This window comes from Ruditapes philippinarum, unplaced genomic scaffold (genome assembly GCF_026571515.1).
Source record: "Ruditapes philippinarum isolate M1 unplaced genomic scaffold, ASM2657151v2 ctg6590_1_1_1_1, whole genome shotgun sequence".
Taxonomy (NCBI): Eukaryota; Metazoa; Mollusca; class Bivalvia; order Venerida; family Veneridae; genus Ruditapes; species Ruditapes philippinarum.
The window spans coordinates 29,765-42,864 of NW_026853966.1; positions in this window are offsets into that span (position 1 = coordinate 29,765).

Below are 13,100 nucleotides of genomic sequence, written 5' to 3' on the forward strand. Positions count from 1 at the left end.
AATGTAAAAAAGTTTCTCTCGTAAGTGGTATGCTAATACGTTCTATTTTAAAAGAGTGTTGTTTAAAGACACATTATGCCTCAGAAATCAAATTTATTCTTAAACAAGAGCTGTCGGTAGGACAGCAACGCTCGAATATTCTTAGTGCTTGATAGTAAAAAAATGCTTGATACAATTACCTCCTCCTGTTTACAGGTTGGGGTAATAATGGTGAACAAGTGTGCAAAGTTTCAAAGCCATATGTCAATGGACTTTGAAAATATTTGAACTATTACAAAAATTTAACGTAAATTCTAAGTCGAAAAAGGGGCATAATTCTGTCAAAATGCTTGATACAGTTACCTCCTCCTGTTTACAGGTTGGGGTAATGATGGTGAACAAGTGTGAAAAGTTTCAAAGCCATATGTCAATGGACTTTGAAAATATTTGAACTATTTCAAAAACTTTAACATAAGTGGTTACGCCGACACAGACGCCGACGCCGACACTGACGCCGACGCTCGGGTGACTACAATAGCTCTACTTATTCTTATCGAATAGTCGAGCTAAAAATGACAAACAGGGGTTCAACAGTGTTTGAATAATTAATTTAGAGCATGTTAGATGTTTAAAGACATAATATGCTCATCCTTGTAACAATTATCAATATTTTCTTATATCAAATCTGAGCATAGTATATCTTTAACAACTGAAGAAAGCAGCGATGAATGTGTAGCAATGTATCATAAAGGTAACAATTGTTAACAAAGTAGTACTTTGACTTCCATACAAAGTACTAATTATCTATAATTTTACCAATTGCCAACAGAGCTATATTTGCAAAAAATAGACCATGTATATGGCAAATGAGTAGTTCTTTGAAACTGTAACAAAATACCAAAAATGGAAAGTTTTTTAGAAATAAAATTGGTAGCATACCTGAGGTATAACGGGCCTTTAAGGTCAAACAAATATATGCGTGGTTCAGGTAACATGGGTGAAGAATTGGCTAGGTAGGAGGGTACGTAGGTAGGCTTTTCTTTCTTTTCCTATGTTTTAGATGCAAGTGATTCATCCTACATGCAGACAAGGTACAACAGACAGCGACTGGCCACAATATCTAACCATTGAGCACTGTGTGCTCATGTTAGTTAATAATACACGGAAGTTTAATAATCATAGTTTGAAGTCTCCATTATTATTAAGCATAATAAGCATTGTTTTCCTTTTTATTGAAGAAAATAATCCAACGTCTATTATTTTTCTTAATTTACATCAGGAAGTTATGCATTTGATAAAAATTAGAACGCTGTACTAAAAGGAAGAGACAGAAAATATTTGAAGAGGAAATTCTAAAACCATACATTATCAGACCATTTTGCTGTTTTCTTCATGATTCACTTCACACATCCTCTTCCCTTTAAGAATATAATTATTGAATATGTGGGTAACACAAACTGACAAATATCTCCTTCTAAACTAAAATAAATAATATCTAAAGCAATTTAATTCAAACTATGCATTTAAGCTTCCTTTATTTTTAATTATAAAAAGCGGCATCGCGATATTATATGAGAAATTAACATTTGACTGTCTTCTGCAGAAACATTCAAATTTCAGTTGTTGTTGGTTGTATTTTTATAAATCGAAGACCTTTTGAATTATTTTTAGGGTTTTTTTCAGCAATTGCATAAGGCATTGTAAAACAAGACTTTCAAATTTGTCATTGACCGCAAAAGTTACCAATATCACATCGTTATTAGTCATAAATAGAGCCTACTGGTCATATAAAAAAGCAAATTTTGTAATGAGTTCGAGAGAAAAATCAAACGTTTTTTTACGATTCTAATAATAATAAAAAAGATCGAAAAAAATCAGTTGATGGCAGATTCTGGGCCCGCATTATAGCGGGCCATCCGGGGTACTATCCCGAAAAGGAAATCAAGTCTGTGTTAAAATATTGACGATTGGAATAAAAATGCGATCTTTTTAAAGGAAATTAAGTCATAACAAGTTGTTATCTTTTTTAACAAAGTGATTTTTCAGCTCGACGGGATTTTTTCTTCCAGGTTGGGAAGTAGCCATATTAAAAATGGCCGAAATTCAAAAAAAAATCGTAGGGTCGGCGCTCCTTAACCACACACAATTTTTTATTTAGACCTAAAGGAAATATTTAGACCTAAAGGAAATACTCGTCACAGACACATAATGAGTAGCAAAACACAACATTTATTATTTTATAATCATCATTTATAAAGTCATAAACGGAAAATGCTCACTGATGTGAAATTATAACTAAATCCGAATATATCAACGGGTACAATTTGTACTTTCGGTTTTTATAACCATAATTATAAATGTATAAATAATGTATTGTTTACTATTATATCTGTAAATTTAATTAATATAGTTGGGCTTTTATTCGATATATTAGTATCAATATGGTCTTTAACACCTAGCATTAAATTACTATTTGTTTACATGTTTAGTTATTTAGCGTAAGTTAGACCGAAATGCCGAATCCGTTCTGTATATTTTAACTATTGTGTTCGAGGAGATAAAACGCTTAACTTTGAATAATAGCTTGCATTGATAGCATGGCACAGAACCAGACCCTGTTTTTATAATCCTATCGAGAAACCACTGGCCTTCTAGTAAGAACTGACGACTGTGTTCAACATGACTGTTCATTTAATTGGTGTATTAATCCGTATATATCAATACAAATTATTTGTCTCTTCACTTACCTCCGAATCGTCATTCTTCTGTCTTTGTCCATTAGTTCTTTCACAAGCCTTACCAATACGTTGGTGACTGTACGTTTAACTATCCGTCAACCGCATCTCAAGTTATCATTGATAGATTCCCGTCCGTCTCGAAATATGTTGTGGCATTTGTAAACCAAAGATCGACAAACATTTTTCTTTCCTGAAGCCTATTCTATATTTTCTTTAGTTGCTATTGGCGTCATTCCGAGATTTACACAGAATTTAATAACAGCCCTCTGCCAAAGGTTTAAAGCTGACATCGTATGAAAAAATTAAGCCTGTACAAGGGGCGTGGAAAACTTGCACCGTCCAAGAACAAGCTCAATCAAACCGAACCTGTAACATATTCAATTTGGGCGTTTATTATGGATTCTGTTTCTTCTATTTTCACAGACGACCCTGTCTTCATGACACTGCTGTTGTTTGACAAGAAAACGTCAAAAATTTGATTATTTTCGCCCAATACAGTCGTTATATAATGACTTTAACGTCATTCACAAATAAAGAGATTGGCGCAACTTTGATTTCAAAAAACAGATGTTATAGTTGCAGAATAATTTCAAATTGTTCACCTGCGATGGTTTGAAAACACTCCGTTGGTAATCGATTTTACATTAATATGACCGGTATTTTAAGACATGAATTAACATTGTAATTTCTTAAAATGTAGTGTAATGGTAAAACAAATAAATCGGACAACTAATATTAATCTGGCGGTGGTTTTATTATTATTATTATTATAATTATTATTATTTTATTATCATTATTATTATTATTATTATTATTATTATTATTATTATTATTATTATTATTACCTCATATTGTTATATTGTAACAAAATCGGAGTAGTTATGTACATGTATCAATCGGTACTAGCAGTTAATATATGTTAAAATTTATATTTTAATTCAGGTACTATTTAGTGAAACTTGTGACGTAGGTGTAAAACATTTTGATTCTATACACCACAGTGGACTAATCAACCGTAAAGGAGGATATCTTATCCATTGATTTGTTTTAAAACTTAATGCTATAGAATTAAGAAATCCCCTGCATCATTATCATGCATATGAATTATTGCAATGTGTAATTTAAATCACATGTGCCACCCTTCTGTTTACATTAATAATTGAAAACTTAAACCAGTAACTGAAAAAAATTAATTGCACGCTATGCTTTAAGTGCTTGACAGGACGTCTTAGGAATACATGTCAATTAAATTATGTATGACCGATAACTTTTTAGATCCATAATTTGTAAAATATTACCGCCCAATATATGCTTTCATCACACGAAACTGTATTTTTACAGATTAATTTAGAAATATTACCGGTTTCATGCTGTTTATCGGCTGTTTATCACCGCTTTAAGTTTTGATGCCTAGGAATTGACCAAGAAGATCGTATTTGCTGAAAAATGATTAGCTAAATTTTATGATGGTGTTATGAAGTACATGTACATTTTCAAAATGTTTTGATTTAAATGACATATCGTTAATAAGGAAAAAGTACAATTAAGCATCAACAACGACCTACATTGTAAAAATGTTTTAATTTACATTTATTTATTAATTACTTTTGCTGAATACAGAAACATGAGGAACACTTATTTTCGATGATCCGTAGATGGATTTTTGACTTCAATTGTGAGTTAATTGTCGCAACTGCAATAGTAAAGGAGTTCAATGAGTTTGTCCTTGGTTTAAGGTAGACGGAAAGGCCTTCTAAATAACTGTGTTTTATATACTTCAAATGAAAAGTCCATTATTTCTTTTCATGTAAATATGACTTTCGGTTTGGCTTAGTATATCTTGTTATGTGATTTGAAATGCAATTCAAAGCTAAACAATGAATAAGTTCCCAATGTCAATTGAAAGCGTCAAATTCATTTTTAAAATACCTCTAGTTAAGAAAAAGTAATGTATGTTTATCAAAGAGGTCATTTGTTTGAGTAAGTTGATGAAAGGCATTCAAAAGATTTTGAAGAAAAAATATTTAATTATCTCGGAAAATCAGCTTACCATCTGGACATGATAAACCTGAGTGTAATAAACGTTTGTCATTTGTCAGTGTAGTATGTGCAGGATCTACTATGTTTGTTGTTTAATTTTTGTGACTTGTTAATGAAACCTCTTACAATTTCAATGGACTATTTTCAAATAACACCAAGGCAAATTTAAAACTCAAATTTATCTGACTATGGATAGCAGGAACAGTTTAATTTTTAAGCTGCCTTCAATGTATTACCTTAATTTTAGGCAATGTTTGGCATTTAAGATTATGTTGAAATTTACATTGACGTGATCTTTTTCTTATGATTAGTAAAAAGATATTTACAAAATGTTCCAAGAATATGCTTTTCAAAGAATACAGAATTATGGAACAAAAAAGGAAAGCGGATATATTTTTTTCTTTAATCTGTCATTAAATTTCACCCATTTTGTGCCTTACGTGCGTTATCCAGAATGTTTAATAACTAAGGGTTTCATACAATTCATTAAAGGAAAGTGCTATTTGAGGTATAGAGTGGACACAAAAATGAAATCTCCTCTATTTGACCTTTAGATGTGACCTAGACATTGAGTAGGCACGATTGTGCTATTTGCTCAGAAAGCTCAATTTATGCCATTGACAATGACTCAAGTTTTACGAAATGCCTTTATGGAATGTAAGAAAACATATGAATATTGATCTTCTTGAAAGATCGTAACCTTGAACTGTATCAGTCTGCACATCGTACCTATGTGTTCGTGTTCAATATGTGGTCAATGTATGATCCAATTATAAGTCCTCACAAAAAGTTCATTAAAGGTTATGGGACATAAAACATTGCAGATATACAGAAAGACTGAAAAGAAAAGAGGTCGCATATTATATATCAAGCCACTACCCTCCCCCTTCCAAACATTACAAACTGCCTCAACAGTTCAAAATATTGCATATCAGAGCTTTAAGTCAACCATTCAAAAGTGCATTCTCAAAAGACTCTTACTAGATAGTTAAACTGAAATGAAACTGCTTCCGTTAATTTTGTAAGAAAATGAGTAATTAAGTGTTCTTTGTTATCGTAATTGTTTGCCATTTATTTCGAAGTGTTTGTTTTTGGGGCGTTTTTTTTTTCAAGTACGCCCTGTATACTTAAAGTGATTATATTGGTTAATTAGTTATATTTAAGAATTTATGATTTTTTTTATTTTAACTAAAAGTATGTACTTGACATATACTTTGCAAATTCAGTTTGTACAAAAACTCGGCCAGAAAAACAACCTCTTAATGCAGAATACTTTATTCTATGCTCCCTCAATCTTTTGAGCGTGCATGAATAGATGGTATGATATGTCGTTAATATTGGCTCGAGCATACTAAAAATTTCAATAGATACAGTTGATGGACCTTTACTTTATTTCATAAGAAAAAAACTGCACACTGCCCAAAAAATTGCGCAAATATCGGAAACGAAAAAAGATTTTGAAACGATATACCAGCGTGAAAAACCCCCCAAAGCCTGGTGCGTCCCCAAAAGGGATATGATTTTTAATTTTGGCCCGACCCCGGTGAGCCCGTCGTTCTTTAGAATGCTTTTTTTTTTTGGCCTATGGAAAGGAGCTGTTTTTATTAGAGTTAATTTTTCATGTTGTTTTAAATTTTATTTTTTTTTGTTTTCGTAAATCAAGTAAACAAAATATGTTTTTATATTTGTATTAATAACTTTATAAAAAAGCATGTGCTTTATTTTATTTTCACAAAATTGCGGGGCTCAGATTGCACTTGCCCCTTTTTTTTTATCAATACAAAACCCCCTTTTAATATCGTTTTGGTCTCTTTGTTATATTTATATTTTCAAAATTTCCAAAACAAAGAAGAAAGTTCACCGCTGATATTAGGATGGGTAATGGACTTTGTAAAAACCATTGTTTTTAATATTATTTTCTTTGAACAAAAAGGGTTTTTTTTACAAAGTTACCATATCCGGATTGACAGCACCCGATTTTGCAATTACTGCTGTCACAGGGCCATCTATTTTTTTAAATGAATTTTTTACCATTAATTTGCATAAATTAAAATAACTGCAAACATTTTTTTAATTTTGATGTTTGGGTTTTTCTTTTGGGGTTTTCATGTTTTTTTTATTTAAGGGGGAAAGAACTATTTTTTAAAAAAATTATTTTTTTTTCTTTCTATTTAGTATTATTTAAATTTTGTTCAAAAATTACCAGTTGTAATTAAAAAGCATGGGGCCCTATGAGTGAATATGATATATATATACTTTTCACTGGCTTTTATATACCAATATTTCATATTTATTTAATAGAAAACTTGGAATTATTAATGTTATGTGTTTATTCTTAGTATACTTGGTATGATGAGACTTATAATATTTCTGAATTTAAAAAGAGTTGCAGTTATGTCATTATATTAAAGAGATGAGACTTTCATTTTAAAGTTATAAAATGATAATACATGTATCGATATTGATTGAAAATGTCCTGAAACTTGGATCAAGCAATATAATTGATAAAGCCTCAAAAAAATCATGTTCTAATTAGTTATTCTAATTTTTTTTTCTAACATGTGCATAGTTTGAAAAGGACAGCTTCTGCCTTATCTATTTGTAATGGAGGGACACCGGTCTCAATCTCAAGTGTCTCCTGAGTCAATCCACCCCTACAACAGACTTTTCATAGAGTAGATGATACTTGTCCTTGAATAAATTTGTACACTAAATTTTATAGTGGGTGATTTGTGCCACATGAAAACAACAAAGTACAAAAGTAACCGCGGGCGCCAGATGAAAAACATGAAAATACAATCTACCACAAAGTGGTTCGATTTGTTGCATTTTCATGTTTTCGCCCGGCTGCCCTTTGATGTAAATACAAATCAGGCTTCATAAAATTTCTTATCATAGATATTGTACATGTATTAGCACAGTTATATTCTCTTTCAAATTGACCTGTTATAAATAAATGGCACAACCAAATAACTGTCTTAGTCCTTTTAGTAAAAATAATTATCAAATAATAATTATATAAATTGTTATTTTAATTAAGACTATGAGTATGTAGCGTTTTTTTCTTTTTTATTAATAAAGAATTAATTATCTGTTAATTTAAAAATCTAAATATCTGTCACGGTTTAGAACTGTTCACTATTTAGGGGAGAAAATGTGTAAGCAGCCAGATAGCTCAATCGCTACAGCCGCGGTACATTATTCTGTGGGTCACAGGTTTGAGTTCTGATCAAGCTGAAAGTTTTTCTCATCCTGTTACTGCAAATAACCATGAGTTTAATTCACTATGCTCTGTAAACATCAGAAATTCGAGTACATGAATCAATATAGTGGGGAAAAAGGTTTAGGTTTAGAACTGTTTCATTATTAAAGAGAAAATGTGTAGCCGGCCGGATAGTTCAGTTTGTCTTCTGAAAGTCATGGGTTCGAGTCATGGTCAGGCAGTTTCAGTCAGGGTTAAGATGTGGTTTTTCAACTGACACATGTTTTATTCATTTAATAGATTGCATTTAATTTGAAATGGACAAAGGCAGTATTGCGTGATACTTTTAAATCTACAAAAAGCATTTGGTACAGTTGATCACACTAAACTGCACATGAAGAAGTTCTTTTTTCTTCTTCTTCATCTCTTCAAGCATCTGCCATATGTAATGACATTCTTGCATGGTTCAAGTCTTATCTCTGATAGCAGCTGGTGAATGTGGCTGGTACTCCTTCTCTCTGAATACCTATGGTGTCCCCCTGATGTTCATTTTAGGTCCTCTTTTATGTATGACTTGTCTGCAACCCTAAGCAATAATTAAGCTTTTATTATATGCACAGGCACAGGTATCAGACCTGGGAAGAAAAAATATTACCAGATTGATAAAAAAACCTGTGTTCATCTTAAAAGTGTCACAAACCAAAAAAAAATGTAAATGATGACCCCCTTTAAAAATATACTTTAAGTTAATAGTATATTTTTAAAGGGGGTCATTATTTACATTTTTTTTTTTTTGGTTTTTGACACTTTTAAGATGAACACAGATTTTTTATTAATCTGGTCATATTTTTTCTTCCCAGGTCTGATACTTGTGCCTGTCATTATATGATGATGACTCGGGTATCCTTGTATCTGGTAGCCTAAAGTAAATCTTAAGATCGGTTTATTGACTATAAATTGTCTTTGCATCTTGGCAAGACAGAGTCTATTCTTTTTGGTTTAAGTTTCAACATAAACTGGGCCAAGCCTCCAGGTCACATGAAATGGTACTGCTATAAAGTACACATCTTTTGTTAAGTATTTAGGTGCAAACCTGGATCAAATTCTTTTGGCGTCGCCCTTTGATGCTTTGCATCAATGCTTTTCTTGTTTATTATATACCAGCGCCGATTTTACGACTCCGTTGAAATGAAATGACACGGCCCTGCATATATTTTAACATAAGAACATAGTGTTAGAGTTATATTATTGGTGCGTGAATGAAAACATGATTCTTTTGCACTTTGAGCAGTAATTATTTTGGGTATGTAATAAATAGAATATTATATCAGTGTAGGTTCATTGCTAAATTTATTGAACTCGTTGGATTAAATAACATTTTCTCGCCAGAGCCTGGCTTAATATAATTTTGTTCAACTCTTTCAATAAATTCAGAATTGAACCTATATTAACTCAATAGTTTTTATAAATAGGAAAAAGAAATAGTCAACTGCAAATTCTTCAATTTCCCTTTAATAAACCAAAGTTCCGGCTGAACAGCCTTCTCCAGGGTACATAAAATATAGACCCATTAAAGTGAAAAAGCCATTTTTTATTGGTGCGCCTATATTATAACGCTAACTTTTAGCGCGTCTATACGCTCTGTTTATAATTATAATGAAAATGACGTCACGTCAAAATATTTATGCACGGCCGCGCACTACCATTTTTACGGAGTCGCAAAAGCGGAACGGGTATGTGATAAATTAATTTATCACATGCCCGTGCCGCTTTTGCGACTCCGAAAAAAATGATATTGCACGGTCGAGCATATATTTTGACGTGTGTCAGTTGCGTTATATAAACATAGCGTTAAGGTAAATATTAGCGAAACACTATAGGCGCGTCTATGAAAAATGGCTTTTTTTTTCCACTTCAATGGGTCTATATTTTTGGTAAGTAAGTAAGTAAGTAAGTAAATTGTTTATTATAGTGTCATTGTGCATTTATCATTTCACATACATTATAAGAATACATACAAAACACATATTTTTGGTATGTGATAAATAGAATATTAAATTCATGTAAGTTCATTACTGAATTTATTGAACATGTTGAATCAAATAATATATTGCTCGCCAGAGGCTCGCATAATATAATTTTATTCAACTCGTTCAATAAATTCAGTATTAAACTTACACTCATGCAATATCCTCTATTCCCGAAAGTTACAAAAAACAACGTTTTTGGTAAATTGGAGTTTTTGTACAGTCAAAAGCTAAGGAATTATCAAGAAGTTATGGCATAGGTAAGTACCGTACTGATAACAACTTCACAATAATTTTCAGTTTTATATGTCTATAGTAACGAAACTGTACTGTTTTACTTTTCCTTTTAGGACATGTGTTACATAATGACAAATAGCCGGCCCATCAGTACTTCTGTACTTTGATTATATAATGATGCAGCTTAACACTACGTTTGCCCTTCAAATAATTACTCCAAGTGCATTTCCTTATTTAATGTTTATAATCAGACAATTTCAAGCCTACAACCGACTTCCGGATAGACCGGCAGTTTATGCTTAAGCAATATTTTGAACTTTGCCTGAGTAATTAGTTAATATATTATCCAGATATACTCGTTTACTAACACTTTAACAGTAACTCTCTTCCTAATTTTATGAATGCAGTGCTCGTACATACTTAACAGATTTTCCGACACTATGCTTTAATTAAATCCTTTATGGCAAAGTTTTCGACTGTGGGTTCTTTCATGATAATTAACAAAAGACATGCACGTAGTAACTACATAGCACGAGCAATTCTATATAGGAATTCCTCGTCCATGTATGTACATGGTCGAACAGAAATGAGGAACTTGTTAGCACTTACTGCCGGATATCGTACCCTTATTTGATTTAATAATGTATATATATTACAGAGCAATATGTAATAAGATTTGATTTATATGTGCAGTCATTGTATGTATATAATTACCTGTCTATTATATGTATCTAAATTAAATACAAGTTTATATATGTGACCTCCTCCCATATAGATTCTTTATAGATTCTTTTTTGGAATTAATGGGTGTCACATTTCTTTTTGTTTTAAGTTCATGCACTGTTCGCTGTATGTATATATTTGTGTTATTTTTATCCTCATGGGCTTTTTAGCCTAATGGAATGTTGAATAAAAACTTTGTAACTTTTTTATTAAACCGATGTTTTAGTTGGTCATTATGTATATGTTAGTGTTCATCCGTGCTGTTCTACAGAAATTAGAAACTTCGACGGGAGCGATAGCGACAGGAGAATGTTTCTAATTTCTGTAGAACAGCATGGATGAATACTAACATATTTAGTGTCAAACTTTATTTGGTCTCATGATTATCCACTTTATTACGTCACTACGCGGTTCTATGAAGTACTATGAAAAATAGAAGGCAACTATGAACGGAATTTGACATAGTATCGACTTTTGTACTTCTATGAAAATTAACGCACAGAATTTTTAAGAAATACAGCGTTTTCATTGGATGACAAATAAAGTTGGACACTAATTATCATTGTTTGGCGGGATAAGAATCCACATATTTAGAAAGTTCTCTTATTTACGGCCTTGGATTTAGTATGTTTTGTAAGAGTGTTTTGTTTGTTGAGGCAACATTGATTAAGCTCTTTCTTAATATATACACTTACCATTGACACTTAAATATCCCTATCACAGTAGAACAGACTTATACAGACAATAAGTTATTGCAACATAAGCTGTCTTTCAAGACAGGAACAATTATATCAGCTGAGTGCATTCTGACACTACCAATAAAATCATTGAATATTAAGTTACAAACGTTACAGAAATCGTTGTTACTACAAAACAATAAATAACGCAATGAGTATTATTTTTTGTCAATGTTTCCTCTCGAGAATAAAGTTGTTATAGCTATCTTTTAAATAGCCGATAGCATGAGATACCTTGTTAATCTAGATGAGTTGCTGGAAAAGAATGTCGTTATGAGCATTATATGTTTTGTTTAGTTACTTTTTCTTTTATTTTAACATTTATAGGCCGTGTTTAGCTATGTAACTGATCTATATAAATGTGCCTGTCATCGGCCATTTGTCAAAATTCTCAGATATATCATCAACATCCAAAGCACTTTTCTTTAAAACTGTTTACAAATTAACGACCTATTCCCTATTTTGGTTTTAAGGAAATATTGTTTCTAAAGTTTGTCAAAGGCCAATTCCGTTGGTTTATCGACATCGCATCATTAACTAATAGACTATAGACATGTATTGTTATTGAATGTTTTGCTTTTAATACTATGCTTCTTATTATTCTGTGTTAAATATTTTAATTATAATTTAGTAAACTACTTATTCTTTCAAGTGTAATTTTGTTTTGGTTTCTTTTTAAATGTTGGGTTTAAACAAGCCTGCAACATTTTCAAATTTGCCGTTTTGCACTTTCTCTATTGATTCGTATTTGCTCTAATTTATTAGAGTAGATTATTTAATATTAACATTGCTATTAATTTTGGTCAGCATTGTTAGGTTCTTTGTTTGTTTGTTTGTTTAATTGTTTGTTTGTACAGAGATTACTTTGTTGTTGTTTTAATTTCTTTACAGGTGTTATTTATTTATTTTATTTTATTTTATTTTATTTTATTTTATTATTTTATTTTATTTTATTTTGCTATATATTTATAAACGAAGTAAAAATGGAGGAAAACCAAATGACAAATGAGATTACTGAAAATAAAACATACCTGAGATTTTCGCGCAGAGTTGTTTCTGCTTCATAACTAAGGTTTTAACAGTTCATGAAATTATTCAAAAACAGAAATTTCATTGATTTAAACACATTTTAATAAGCTTTTATTCGACTATTCTGAAAATCTTTGTTTCACTACAATTATTTGACATTTGTCAAATATATTGATAAGAAAATGTTGTTAAGATATTATTAAAACTTTAAATTTAGAGTTGTGAAGGCTGTGAATATCGTGCCTAAGTTAAAGTTATATCAATAAATCTTTTTTAACTTGAAACATTATTAAAAACACCAATAAGAATAAAGAAAGGTTTGTGTCTGCCAAACTCTAATCTCAAAGGACGCTACATACTTCCCTTGATTTATGTTGATACTATGATG